The 13,047-nt window shown below is 35.9% G+C and overlaps 2 pseudogenes; both read right to left on the bottom strand.

Moving 5' to 3' along the window:
* Positions 1-10,197: 10,197 nt before the first annotated feature.
* LOC135227866 (ATP synthase subunit a-like) lies at positions 10,198-10,983 on the bottom strand (annotated as a pseudogene).
* A 113-nt stretch (positions 10,984-11,096) lies between these two features.
* On the bottom strand, positions 11,097-12,178 carry LOC135227865 (cytochrome c oxidase subunit 2-like; annotated as a pseudogene).
* Positions 12,179-13,047: the final 869 nt, after the last annotated feature.

The following is a 13,047-nucleotide window of genomic DNA, read 5'->3' as shown; positions in this document are numbered from 1 at the left end:
ATGATCCCTTTGGGTTCATCTTTGAAACTATTTCAATATTAGAAACATTAAAAAGAAAACTTTATCAAAGCTGGGAAGAATATTAAAGGAAGAAGTGACCCAGAAAATAGCATATGCCCTGAGCCAGTTTCGCAGGCGTTTAATATGTACGCACAGAGAGGAATCGCTCCTTTGTACGTAGTGAGTATGGGATATATTTTGTCTTCTTGGCCATTGTAAGACCAATTTTTTTTTTTTCCTGCCATACATCCAAAGGAGTCCTGGTGGCCATACATCAATCTCTTTCTATTATAAAAACAACTCAATTCATTAGCTAGTTCTTCCCACTTAGCTTACTTGGACTTAAATACTAATACCTCCTGAGATGGGATATATATTTTGAATCCTTCTTCCTTTGTTTCTTCAATAACCAAAGCCACTGCAAAATTAATGTACACTGCCTTTCAGCAGATGGTTCATGTTATGATGCTAAGAGGGAAGAAGAACTAGTTAATGAACTGAGTTGTTTGCTTTACATTTCCTTCTCATCACTTTCTCAAATATTAAAATGAATACCTATGGACCAAGACAGTAAAGGAAAGGAAAACAGTCCCTTTGTCTTGTTAAGATATTGTTTCTTTACACAAGTCAGGTGAATAACTAAACATTTCTTAGAAAAAAAAGTAATTTAAAATAAAGTATATTCTTCTGTTCTTAGCTATTTCAGTATTCCAAATATTTGGGATTTGCAGTGGCTTGCTGGTTTGTTCATACACAGTATCAAACTGTGAGTAGCTGAGAATAAAACAAACAGAAAAAAAGTGCAGTATGTGTCCCAGGAATATTGTTAAGAAAAATTGTGGAGAATAGTGTAAATGTTTACCTTTAGCTTGAGAATACTTGTTTTACTTTTGCTAAGGTTTCAAGGCAGTGTAAGAAGTGAGCAGCGTGCAAGAGAGTAGGCACCACTTATCAAGGGGTTATGTAACAATAACTAGCCACTTGATTTCATCTGTATTATTGCAGACACCCTGCAATGGTGTTATTATTCACATTTTAAAAGGGCTTAAGTAGTGCAAATGATTTACACAGGTAGGCTGCTAACCAACAGGTTGGTGGTTCTAGCCCATCCCAAGGTAGCTTGGAAAAAAGGTCTGGTGATCAACTTCAGACAAATCAACCATTAAAAGCCCTGTGAAGCACAGTTCTATTCTGATACACCTGTGATACACCTGGGGTCTCCATGAGTTGGAATCGACTTGATGGCAACTGGTTTTGTTTTTTGGTTAAAACTAAGCCAGACCTTTAGTAAGTAGTAAAGTAGGGATATAAACCCAGCTGTGATGCCAAACTTAGGCTCCTTCAGTCACATTATTTGTTTTTCTAATACCATATTTCTGAGATAACCAAGTGAAAATTGTCCCTAGCAATGATAAAAGAATGTTAGGAAAGGTAAAGGAGAAAAATGAGTAACACAGCCTCTGCCCCTCTTATCCCGCACTTAGTCCATCAATCTTGAAACACTCAATTATTAGAATGGTGTGTGGTGGGTGTCAACAAGAGAATCATAGACTAAGTGAGCTCGCATAATGAAGGAAACTGGAAGCGCTGCTTGAACTGGGGTGGCTCTTGGAAAATTTATAATTAAGGAGGAAGACTGTGAAGAAAGAGAATGACCCACTCCTCTGAAATTTTGAGGAGAGACTATAGAAAAGAAGTGAGTAGATCTTGTGGCGTTGATAAGTGAAACTATTTACTTAAGCTACAAATGTAGGACTGGTTAACAAATATGGGTGGCTTTCCAACTTTGGAAACCCTGGTGGGGTAGTGGTTAAGAGCTTTGGCTGCTAACCAAAAGATCAGCAGTTTGAATCCACCAGGAGCTTCTTAGAAACCCTATGTGGCAGTTCTACTCTGTCTTACAGCTTATGAGTCGGAATTGACTCGACAGCAATGAGTTTGTTTTTTTTTTTTTTTCCCCCGCAAACTTAGTACCTTTGTAGCCAAAGTCCTTTAATACTATAGTGAATGGAAAATTTCTTTGTACACTAAATTGTGCAGAGGACAATTAGAAGGCTGAAAAGTGCCTGGAATGGGAAACTAGGGCCTATTGTTCTTTGTAGAAAGCTCATATTCTCCTATGCCTTTTGGGGATAATATAATTGACTAATATTAAATTATTCATAGTTTGCTATTGTTATGTCATTCTTATTATAGTCTACATGAAAAACATTTAGTAAATGTCATATATCCTCTCACTTCTGCTTGATTAAAACAACTTAATTGCAACAATTTGAGGTAAAACTTTATTCAACAAACATTTATTACACACGTATTATGTACCAAGCAATATACTAGGAATATTCTCATATCTTATCTCACTTTATATAATTCCTGTGAAATGGGAAATCTATCTATATGACAGGTTCATAGGCTGAGTGACGTAAAAGTGAATAAAATAAATTTCTCTAACCATATCTGGAAAGGTGATGATAGAAACATAGGTAAAATGTGATACTTAACATGTGGAAAGCAAAGATGTCACTTTGATGACTAAGGTGTACCTGACCCAAGCCATGGTTTCTTCATATGCATCCAAAACCTGAACAATGAAAAAAGAAAGACTGAAGAATATTTTTTTTTTTACCAGTTTTTCTTCTTCTTTTTTTTTTTTTTATAATTTTTATTGTGCTTTAAGTGAAAGTTTACAATCAAGTCAGTCTCTCACACAAAAACCCATATACGCCTTGGTACACACTACCAATTACTCTCCTCCCAATGAGACAGCCCACTCTCTCCCTCCACTCTCTCCTTTTGTGTCCATTTCACCAGCTTCTAACCCCCTTCACCCTCTCATCTTCCCTCCAGGCAGGAGATGCCAACATAGTCTCAAGTGTCCACCTGATCCAAGAAGCTCACTCCTCACCAGCATCCCTCTCCAACCCATTGTCCAGTCCAATCCATGTCTGAAGAGTTGGCTTCAGGAATGGTTCCTGTCCTGGGCCAACAGAAGGTTTGGGGGCCATGACCACTGGGGTCCTTCTAGTCTCAGTCAGACCACTAAGTCTGGTCTTATGAGAATTTGGGGTCTGCATCCCACTGCTCTCCTGCTCCCTCAGGGGTTCTCTGTTGTGTTCCCTGTCAGGGCAGTCATTGGTTGTAGCTGGGCACCATCTGGTTCTTCTGGTCTCAGGATGATGCAGTCGCTGGTTCATGTGGCCCTTTCTGTCTCTTGGGCTCGTAATTGCCTTGTGTCCTCGGTGTTCTTCATTCTCCTTTGATCTGGGTGGGTTGAGACCAATTGATCCATCTTAGATGGCTGCTTACTAGTGTTTAAGACCCCAGATGCCACTCTTCAAAGTGGGATGCAGAATGTTTTCTTAATAGATTTTATTATGCCAATTGGCTTAGATGTCCCCTGAAACCATGGTCCCCAGACCCCTGCCCCTGCTACGCTGGCCTTCGAAGCCTTCAGTTTATTCAGGAAACTTCTTTGCTTTTGGTTTAGTCCAGTTATGCTGACCTCCCCTGTATTGTGTGTTGTCTTTCCTTTCACCTGAAGTAGTTCTTATCTACTATCTCATTAGTGAATGCCCCTCTCCCACCCTCCCTCCCTAAGACTGAAGAATATTTGACACTTTTGAATTATGGTGTTGGTGAAGGATATTGAATATACCATGGACAGCCAGAAGAATGAACAAATCTGTCTTGGAAGAAACACAGCCAGAATGTTCCTTAGAAGTGAGGATGGGGAGGCTTTATTTTAAGGACTTTGAACATGTTATCAGGAGGGACCAGTCCCTGGAGAAGGACATCGTGCTTGGTTTAAATAAAGGGTCAGCAAAAAAGAGGAAGACCCTTAATGAGATGGATTGACAGAGTGGATGCAACAATTGGCTCAAACATAGCGATTGTGTGGATGGCACAGGACTGGGCAACATTTCATTCTGTTACACACAAGGTTGCTATGAGTCAGAACCCACTCGAAGGCACCTAACAGCAGCAAAGGATGTGGAAATGGCTTTACCTAAAGTTAACAGGTTATGTCACAAAAATGAAAATCTTGACTTAAATTATCATAAGGAAATAATGTTCAGTAGTGAATGAAAAATTATTGTCTATATTACCTGAGAAGTTTATACAAAACTGTTCAGTGGTTAATTACTATAATTCTGGTTAATAATGTGAAATTATATTACCCTAATATTTTTAAAGAACACTGCCTATTTTTTGATGAAGGAAAAATATTGTCCAAGACATCTGTCAAAATAGATTCATTAAAATGATATATAAATACAACAGACTGCATTGATCTTCAATTCTATTTTTAGCAAAAAAAATAGAATAAGTTCGATTTTATAAGTGAGTTACTTGTTTTATAAAGAATAATGTCTATTTTGTTTGGCATATCAAATATTATGTTTAAGGCACTAACATTTTTATCAAGCTTCTTATTAGATGGTAAATTATTTTTCTCCAAAATCTCCTGAACTTTATCTAAATAGGTCACTGTCATTACCATCTGAACTAAATTGTATAATATTTTGCTGGTGTGCTGTTGGTACCCTAAACATTTATATACAATGTATAGTTTATAGAATACTTGGTTAATTACAACATTATTGAAATTAATATTTTTGACTTGTCCACTTTTTTCTAAATGTAACTAGAGATAGAATCCTAAAGATTTTAGATGACATTTATTTTGATCTAAAACTGTTCTCTCTTGAACACTTACTGTATGCAGGTACTGTAAAAACAGCTGTACCGATTTCTTTACTGAATCATAACTTACAGCAAGCTGCTTGTCTCTTTTGGCAGCTTGTTGCATTTTCCATGTATGTATACACCTTTATAAATTCTTGTGTGTGTAAACACTCCCATAAACACCACTCAGATCAAGATAGTGTATCTTTTATGATTCCAAAAATTTTCCTCATAACTTCAGAGCCAATGTCCTATCCCAGCAGATAACTGCTATTCTGACTACTATCATCAAAGATGAGTTATGTCTTGAACTTCATACAAATGGAATCATGCAGTATGTGTTATTTTGTATCTGGATTCTTTTGATCACGTAGGAATTCAGTTGATCCACATTCTTGTCAACACATTTTTCAGTCTACAAACATTATCTTAACTAGTCCAATAAACAATTCTTAGAAGTATTGCAATCTTTATTTTGCAATTAAGAAAGTAATGGTCTGAGTTATGAAGAGAGCTAATAAGGTGGAGAGCCACCTGCCCGGTACCATGGTACGGCAATGAACGATGGAAGCAGCAGTTGTTCTTCCAACTATTCTGTTAGTGGTATCTAATCAGTATCTACATCAAAATAAACTTTTGTCAGAATAAAAATAGCCTGCAGTTAGAAATAATATGAAAGGTTTTACAGATATGAATAATCTTTTTTTTATTGTTTATTATTATGAAATGCCTATCACTTATCCCATATATTTCTTTCTAAGATATTGGGAATTTGGACTGACATAAAAGTCATGCAGGAAACAACTGGTTAAATGCAATAAGTTACAACAATAAAGATATTAAAATAATGATAAATGTGTGTGTGTGTATTTTTAGGGCGAAATAGCAGACTATTGAATCTTTTAAGGCCCTCAACTTTGCTAAAAACAGACACTATAAAACTTTGGAAATTGTCTCATGGTGACTAATATAGCTGAAATGATTATTTTAGATTAGCTGTGCAAAATGGGAAAATGTTTGAGGGCTACTTAATTATATTAACAAAAATGGTGCCTTAACTTTAGTAGCAACTGGGTCTGTAAAATGACAAAATATATTTAAAGTGAGTATGATTGTAGGTTTTTTTTTAATGTCTTCAACAAAATACATTTGTCATCTTAAACATTATCTTGAAATTCATTGTCAAAAAATTCCTGATGATCCAAATGGGGATATATTTAAAAATATAATTAAGATGATAACTTTTACAACTATTAATATTTTCTGCATTAATTTTCTACAGCACATTCCTTTTTATAAAACAAATATTTTGAGAAAATAATAGAATCTCTAAGAGGAGTATTATTCCAGAAGAAGAAAAAAATATCATCTGTAACATGAACACTATATAAAATTGCACACACTGGGTTGTTCCTTCTCAGAAAAAGCACTACTCAACAGTGCAAGCTACAATTCTAGGAGTTATCGTTGACTCTTTACTTCATATCTTAAAACATCAGCAAGTTCTCTTGGCTCCACAATGAAATTATAGCTCCAATCCAGTCATTCTTGACTCCTGGGAGTCTACCACTCTTGGCCTAGCCATTACCGCTTATAATTGCCTGGACTATTGCCAAGCATCTGAGCAGATCTTTCTGCTTCCATTCTTGTCTACCTGCAGAGTATTTTTCCTGTATCTACCAGAATAAGCTTTCTAAAATACAAATCATGTTGTGTGACTCTCCAACTCTTAAATCCCAATGACTTTCCATCTGGAGTTGCTTTTTTTTTTTTCTCTGTAAATGGTCACAAAGGGGCTTTGTGGGCACATACATAGTCTCTGTTGCATGTTCATAATGATGACCTGCAAAGACATGAAGGGCACACTGTTTAGACATTTATTTTGTCCCAACATTTGTTCTTTGTTTACATAAATAAATTTTTAAATTTAGACAATAGCTTCTATTAAATTCCATGTTCATTTCTTTTTCATTGTTTCTTAACTTCTTGAAACATTGTCTCTACCATGGTCATGTGCTTCAAAAAAAATTTTATTATTCATGTTATTACCACAAAAGCAAATTATTGTACACTAAATATTGAATTTATTTAGTGATTACCTATTTGTATTTATGACAGTATGAGATTTTTCACATTCAGTTGAATGAACTCTGGATATCCCCCTCAATCACTGAGGGAAGGAGTAGTTCTGCCACAGAAAGTAAAGTTGTCATTGAAGCCTAGTGCAGGAAGGTAGGATATATGTTTCATAAGACTGAATTCCAAAGCTTTTATTATAGCTAATATAAAATTTGTAAGTTATAGAATACTACTTTTTAAAAAAATTTTTTTTTTTACTTAAATAGATATTCAATAAGAATTATTTTACTTCACAAGAAAACTCCAAAGGAATATTCAGCTTCAAAAATTATAAAATTGCTTTTGAAACTAAATTTCATGCAATCTCTTTGTAGTTTATCAGAAAATATAATATGAGAAATTATAATATTCTGTATGCCTCTATATACCAACTAATATTTAGATTGGTTTAGAGTCTTCAAATTTTAATTTCTTCTTTAGGTTCCAATAATATATAAAATGTTGTTACCCACAGAACATTATTGTCAATAAATTTATAATAATGTTTAAAATAACACGTGGAGGAGGCTACTGGTGGAGCTCCCATTAACATGGACCTGTATGTAGATAGACGCACAATGTGGTATAACATGACTCAATGTGCTAATTTTGTCCTAATGTGAAAGCGAGACCCACACAGCAGTATCACCATAAGTAGAAAAGAATCAGCATTGATTAGTTTGTTTTCATAAGAAAATGCAAATTAAACACACAGTTTAAGTGGAATTTAGTAAATTGACTAAATTTACTAAATTCCATTGGGAGAAGGGTTTATACGCCTCGTGTTAGAATTATAGTTCGACTGTGAATGCGCTCATAGTTCGAATTTGCTAGGCAGAAGAGTATTGAAGAAGTTAGGCCATGAGCGATTATTAGGGTGAGTGCTCCTATAAAACTTCATGGTGTTTGAAGCATGATAGCGACGATTACTAGAGCTATATGACTGACTGAAGAGTAGGTGATAAGAGATTTTATATCTGTTTGTCATAAACAGATAGAGCTGGATATGACCATGCCTCATAGTGATATATGAGAAATGGATAAGACATGTATGTTGTTAAAGAGTTCAGGAGGATAGTAATTTGTAGTATTCCGTATCCTCCTAGTTTTAAGAGGATAGCAGCTAGTACTATGGAGCCTGCGATTGGGGCTTCTACATGAGCCTTTGGTAGTCATAGGTGGAGACCATATAAGGGTATTTAAAAAAAAAAAAAAAATTTTACTATGAAGGCTATAATACATATTAGTCATAGTATATTAGTAGATCATAAGTTATTTACAGATTGGATTAAGTATGGTAGCATTGTTAGTTTTAATGATCCTAAAGTGTTTTGAATAAATATAAGAGTTACTAATAAGGGGAGAGATCCAAGTAAAGTATAAAATAAAAAGTATAACCCTGCATTTAATCGTTCTAATTGATTTCCTCATCTGGTGATGATGATTATAGTTGGAATAAGTGTTGTTTCAAATATAATGTGTAATAGGATTAAGTCAGTGGCAGCAAATGTTATAATTAGGGATACTTGTAAGAGGATAATTATAGTGGTGTAGGATTTTTTCTGAGAAGTTGATTCGGAGGATAGGTGAGATTGGCTAGCAGTTAGTATTAGGGGGAGTAGTCAGAGAGTAAGAATTAGCAGTGGGGTAGATAGGGAGTCTGAGAAGAACTCTAGAGAGAGGTTTAGGCTGTTGCCAAAAGGTTGATGAAGAAGATGGAGGCTGGTTAGGCTAATTATAAAGCTATAAAGAGTAGTGTTAATTCATATTATGTTATTGGAGGTTAGTCAGGTAAGGGGAATAAGTATAGTGGTTGGTAAGATAATTTTTAGCACTGGAGTAGATTTAGATTTTGTACGTAGTCTAGTCCGTAAGTATTGGAGATTATAATGAGGAGTGCCAGACCTACTGCGGCTTCACAAGCTGCGAATACTAGTAGGATTAGTGGCACTATAGTAGATAGTGTGAAATTTATGTTGAGGGATAGGAGTGCGTTCAAAGTAAATAGTGAAAGTATCATTCCCTCAAGGCATAGTAGAGAGGATATTAGGTGAGAGGGGTATATGAGGGTACCGATAAGTGAGATAACAAAGGCTAGCATAATGTTTATGTAAATATAAGGCATTGTTGGTAATTATGATGTATTCATAATTTAATGAGTCGAAATCATTTGTTTTGTTTAAACTAAGTACCATATTTAGTTCATTCGAGACCTTTTTGGAGTCATTCATAGGCTAGGCCTATAGCTAGGAGAATAATTAGTATGAATGTTATTAAAAGTATTAGATTTAGATTACTAGTTTGAATGGCTTAGAGTAGGGGTAGAAGTAGTGCAATTTCTAGGTCGAATAGAAGGAACGTGATGGCTACTAGAAAGAATTTTATCGAGAATGGTAAGAGAGCAGAACTCATTGGGTCAAAGCCACATTCGTATGGACTTGTTTTTTCTGAGTAAATATATGTCTGGGGTAGTCAAAATGCAATTAGGACTATTAATGATGTTAATGTAGTATTAGTTAGTAGCATAATTATAAGGTTGATTATTTCTTTTTGGGTGTACCAAAGCCTACTAATTGGAAGTTAGTTATACTAAATTAATACTAAAGAAATAGGATCCTCATCAGTAAATAGATAAATAGAGGAATAGTCACACTACATCTACGAAATGCCAATATCAGGCGGCTGCTTCGAAGCCAAAATGATGGTTAGACGTAAAGTGAAATTTGAGTTGGCGAATAAAGCAGATTAGGAGAAATGTTGAACCAATAATAACGTGTAGACCATGGAATCCTGTGGTTATGAAGAAGGTTGAACCATAAATGCGGTCGGAGATCGTAAAGGATGCTTCGTAGTATTCAAGGATTTGGAGAAGTGTGAAGTAGATTCCTAGAAAAATAGTAATAAAAAGGGCTTGAAGTATATTTTTACGATTTCCTTCTATCAGGCTGTGATGGGCTCAAGTAATAGTCACTCCTGAGGCTAGAAGGATGAACGTGTTTAGAAGTGGTACTTCTAGTGGATTTAGTGGGTAAACGTCTGTTGGAGGTCAATAGCCTCCTAGTTCAGGAGTGGGCGCTAGACTAGAGTGGTAAAAGGCTCAGAAGAAGCCTGTAAAGAATAGTACTTCAGAAATGATGAATAAAATTATACCGTACCGGAGGCCTTTTTGCACGACAGGTGTATGGTGGCCCTGAAAGGTTCCTTCTCGAATTACATCCCGTCATCATTGGAATATGGTTAGGATATTAGTTAATAAGCCTAAAAGTAAGAGGGTTACAGAGTGATAGTGAAATCACATGGTTAGGCCGGATGTTATAAGTAATGCGGATAATGTCCCGGTGAGAGGTCAAGGACTTGGGTCTACCATATGATAGGCGTGTGTTTGGTGTGTCATTAGATGTTTTCGTGTAGATATAGACTAATCAGAAGGGTAAAGACGTAGGCCTGAATTAGTGCTACGGCAAATTCTAGGATTGTAAGTAAAATTATTGTAATGAAAGTTACCGTAATTGTTATTGGATGAATTGATAACAAAGCTAGTGTGGCGGTTCCGGTCAAATGAATAAGTAAGTGACCTGCTGTGATATTAGCGGTGAGTCGAATTGCTAGGGTGATTGGCCGAATAAGAAGGCTAATGGTTTTGATAATAATAATTATAGGAATAAGGAATGTAGGTGATCCTTGTGGAAGGAAATGGGCTAATGAGGTTTTAGTTTTATGCCAGAAACCCAAGGCAACTGTACCAACCCACAGAGGAATTGCTATGCTTAAGTTTATAGATAGTTGTGTTGTGGGGGTGAATGAGTAGGGTAGTAGGCCTAGTAGGTTGGTTAAACCAATAAATAAAATTAGGGTAATTAGTATGAGAGATCATGATAGTCCTTTTGTGTTGTGAGTAGCTAAAAGTTGTTTTATGATTAGTTGGACTAGTCATTGTTGGATTGTAATCCAACGGTTAGTAATTAAGCAATTTGGGGCTGGAAGCAGAATTGCTGGAAATGCAATAATTAGGATTGCTATAGCTACGGGAACATCGAAGAGGGTGGATAGTTTTTCGTTCATTTTGTTTTTCAAGGGAAGATGCGTGATTTCTTGGATAATTTTTTAGATAGTGGAAAAAGAAAATAAAGAATTTTTAGGATTTTAATATGTAGGAAAACCAATAATGTAAGAAGCGCAGATATGGCTACTAATAGTCAAACGATCATATCCGCTTGTGTCATGCATTAAGGAGAATACTATGTTCCTATACTCTAACTTAAAAGGTTAGTGCTACTATAGCTTCTTAATGATTACGTTAGCGATGTTGACCAGCTCTCAAAGTGTTTGAGTGGAACTAGTTCTAGGACAATTGGTATAAATCTATGGTTTGCTCCACAGATTTCGGAACATTGGCCGTAAAATAGACCAGGTCGTGTCGATGTTAGAGTTACTTGATTAAGTCGTCCTGGAATTGCATCTGTTTTTAGGCCTAGGGATGGGACGGCCCATGAGTGGAGGACGTCTTCCAATGAGACTAGTATTCGGACTGGCAGGTCAATGGGTAATACCGTCCGATTATCTACCTCTAATAGTCGAAGTTCCCCAAATTTTAGACTATCAGTAGTAACTATATATGAGTCGAAGGCCAAATCTTCATAATCAGTGTACTCATAGCTTCAGAATCATTGGTGTCCTATAGTTTTAACCGTTTTAAGGGATTATCAATTTCATCTATTACATACAGAGTATGTAAAGAGGGTAAAGCAATTAGGATAAGAATAACAGCTGGGAGAATTGTTCAGATTATTTCTATTTCTTGGACATTTATTGTATTTGTATGGACTAATTTAGTAGTTAATATAAGTAGAATAATATATAGGACTAAAGAGCTAATAAGGAAGATAATTATCAGGGTGTGATAATGGAAGTGAAGAAGTTCTTCTATAACAGGGGATGTAGCATCTTGGAAGCCTAATTGTAATGGATAAGCCATAGAAATTTACAAGATTTGAACCTGTAATTTAACTTTGACAGAGTTATGTAATTGTTTTACTAAAATTTCATGCCTACTGGGGAAGGCGTAGAGGTTATGGAGTTGGCTTGAAACTAACTATTAGAGGTTTGATTCCTTCCTTTCTCGAATTGGATTTTACGTAGGCTGGCTCTTGGAACGTATGATGTGGAGGTGGACATCCATTAAGTCATTCTACATTTGTTGTTGTGAGTTCTACTGTAGAGACTTCACGCTCAGAAGCAAACGCTTCTCAAATTATAAAGACCATTAAGATTACGGCTACCAGAGAGATAAATGAGCCTATAAAAGAAACAGTATTTCATGCAGTGTAGGTATCTGGATAGTCAGAATATTGACGTGGCATACCAGATAATACAAGAAAATGTTGGGGAAAGAATGTCAAGTTAACACCGACGAACATGACTAGGAATTGAATTTTAGCTCATGTATAATTTAATGTATATCCTGAAAATAGTGGAAATCAGTGGACGAATCCACCCATAATGGTGAAAACTGCACCCATAGATAAGACATAGTGAAAGTGGGCTACAACATAGTAGGTGTCGTGTAAGACAATATCTAGTGAAGAATTAGCAAGAACAATACCAGTTAACCCTCCAATTGTAAACAAGAAGATAAATCCTAGGGCTCATATTATAGCGGGAGATCATTTAATGTTACCGCCGTGAAGAGTGGCCAATCAGCTGAAGACTTTTACGCCAGTTGGAATGGCAATAATTATAGTAGCTGATGTAAAGTAAGCTCGGGTGTCAACGTCCATACCTACGGTGAATATATGGTGGGCCCATACAATAAACCCTAGGAAGCCAATTGATATCATAGCTCATACTATTCCTATATAGCCAAAGGGTTTCTTTTTTCCTGAGTAATATGTAACGATATGGGAGACTATTCCAAATCCTGGGAGAATTAGGATATAAACTTCGGGGTGTCCAAAGAATCAGAACAGATGTTGATATAGAATTGGATCTCCTCCTCCCGCAGGGTCAAAGAAAGTAGTATTAAGGTTGCGATCCGTTAATAGCATAGTAATACCTGCTGCTAGAACTAGAAGGGATAGGAGAAGGAGAACAGCTGTTACTAAAACGGATCATACAAATAAAGGTATGTGGTATTGAGATATGGCCGGGGGTTTCATGTTGATAATAGTAGTAATAAAATTAATTGCACTTAGAATAGAGGATACCCCTGCAAGGTGGAGTGAAAAGATCGTTAAATCTACGGAA

The sequence above is a fragment of the Loxodonta africana genome, chromosome 16, assembly GCF_030014295.1.
Source record: "Loxodonta africana isolate mLoxAfr1 chromosome 16, mLoxAfr1.hap2, whole genome shotgun sequence".
Lineage (NCBI taxonomy): Eukaryota > Metazoa > Chordata > Mammalia > Proboscidea > Elephantidae > Loxodonta > Loxodonta africana.
Note: the sequence above shows the minus strand (reverse complement) of the source record. Positions and strands in the feature narration are given on the sequence as shown.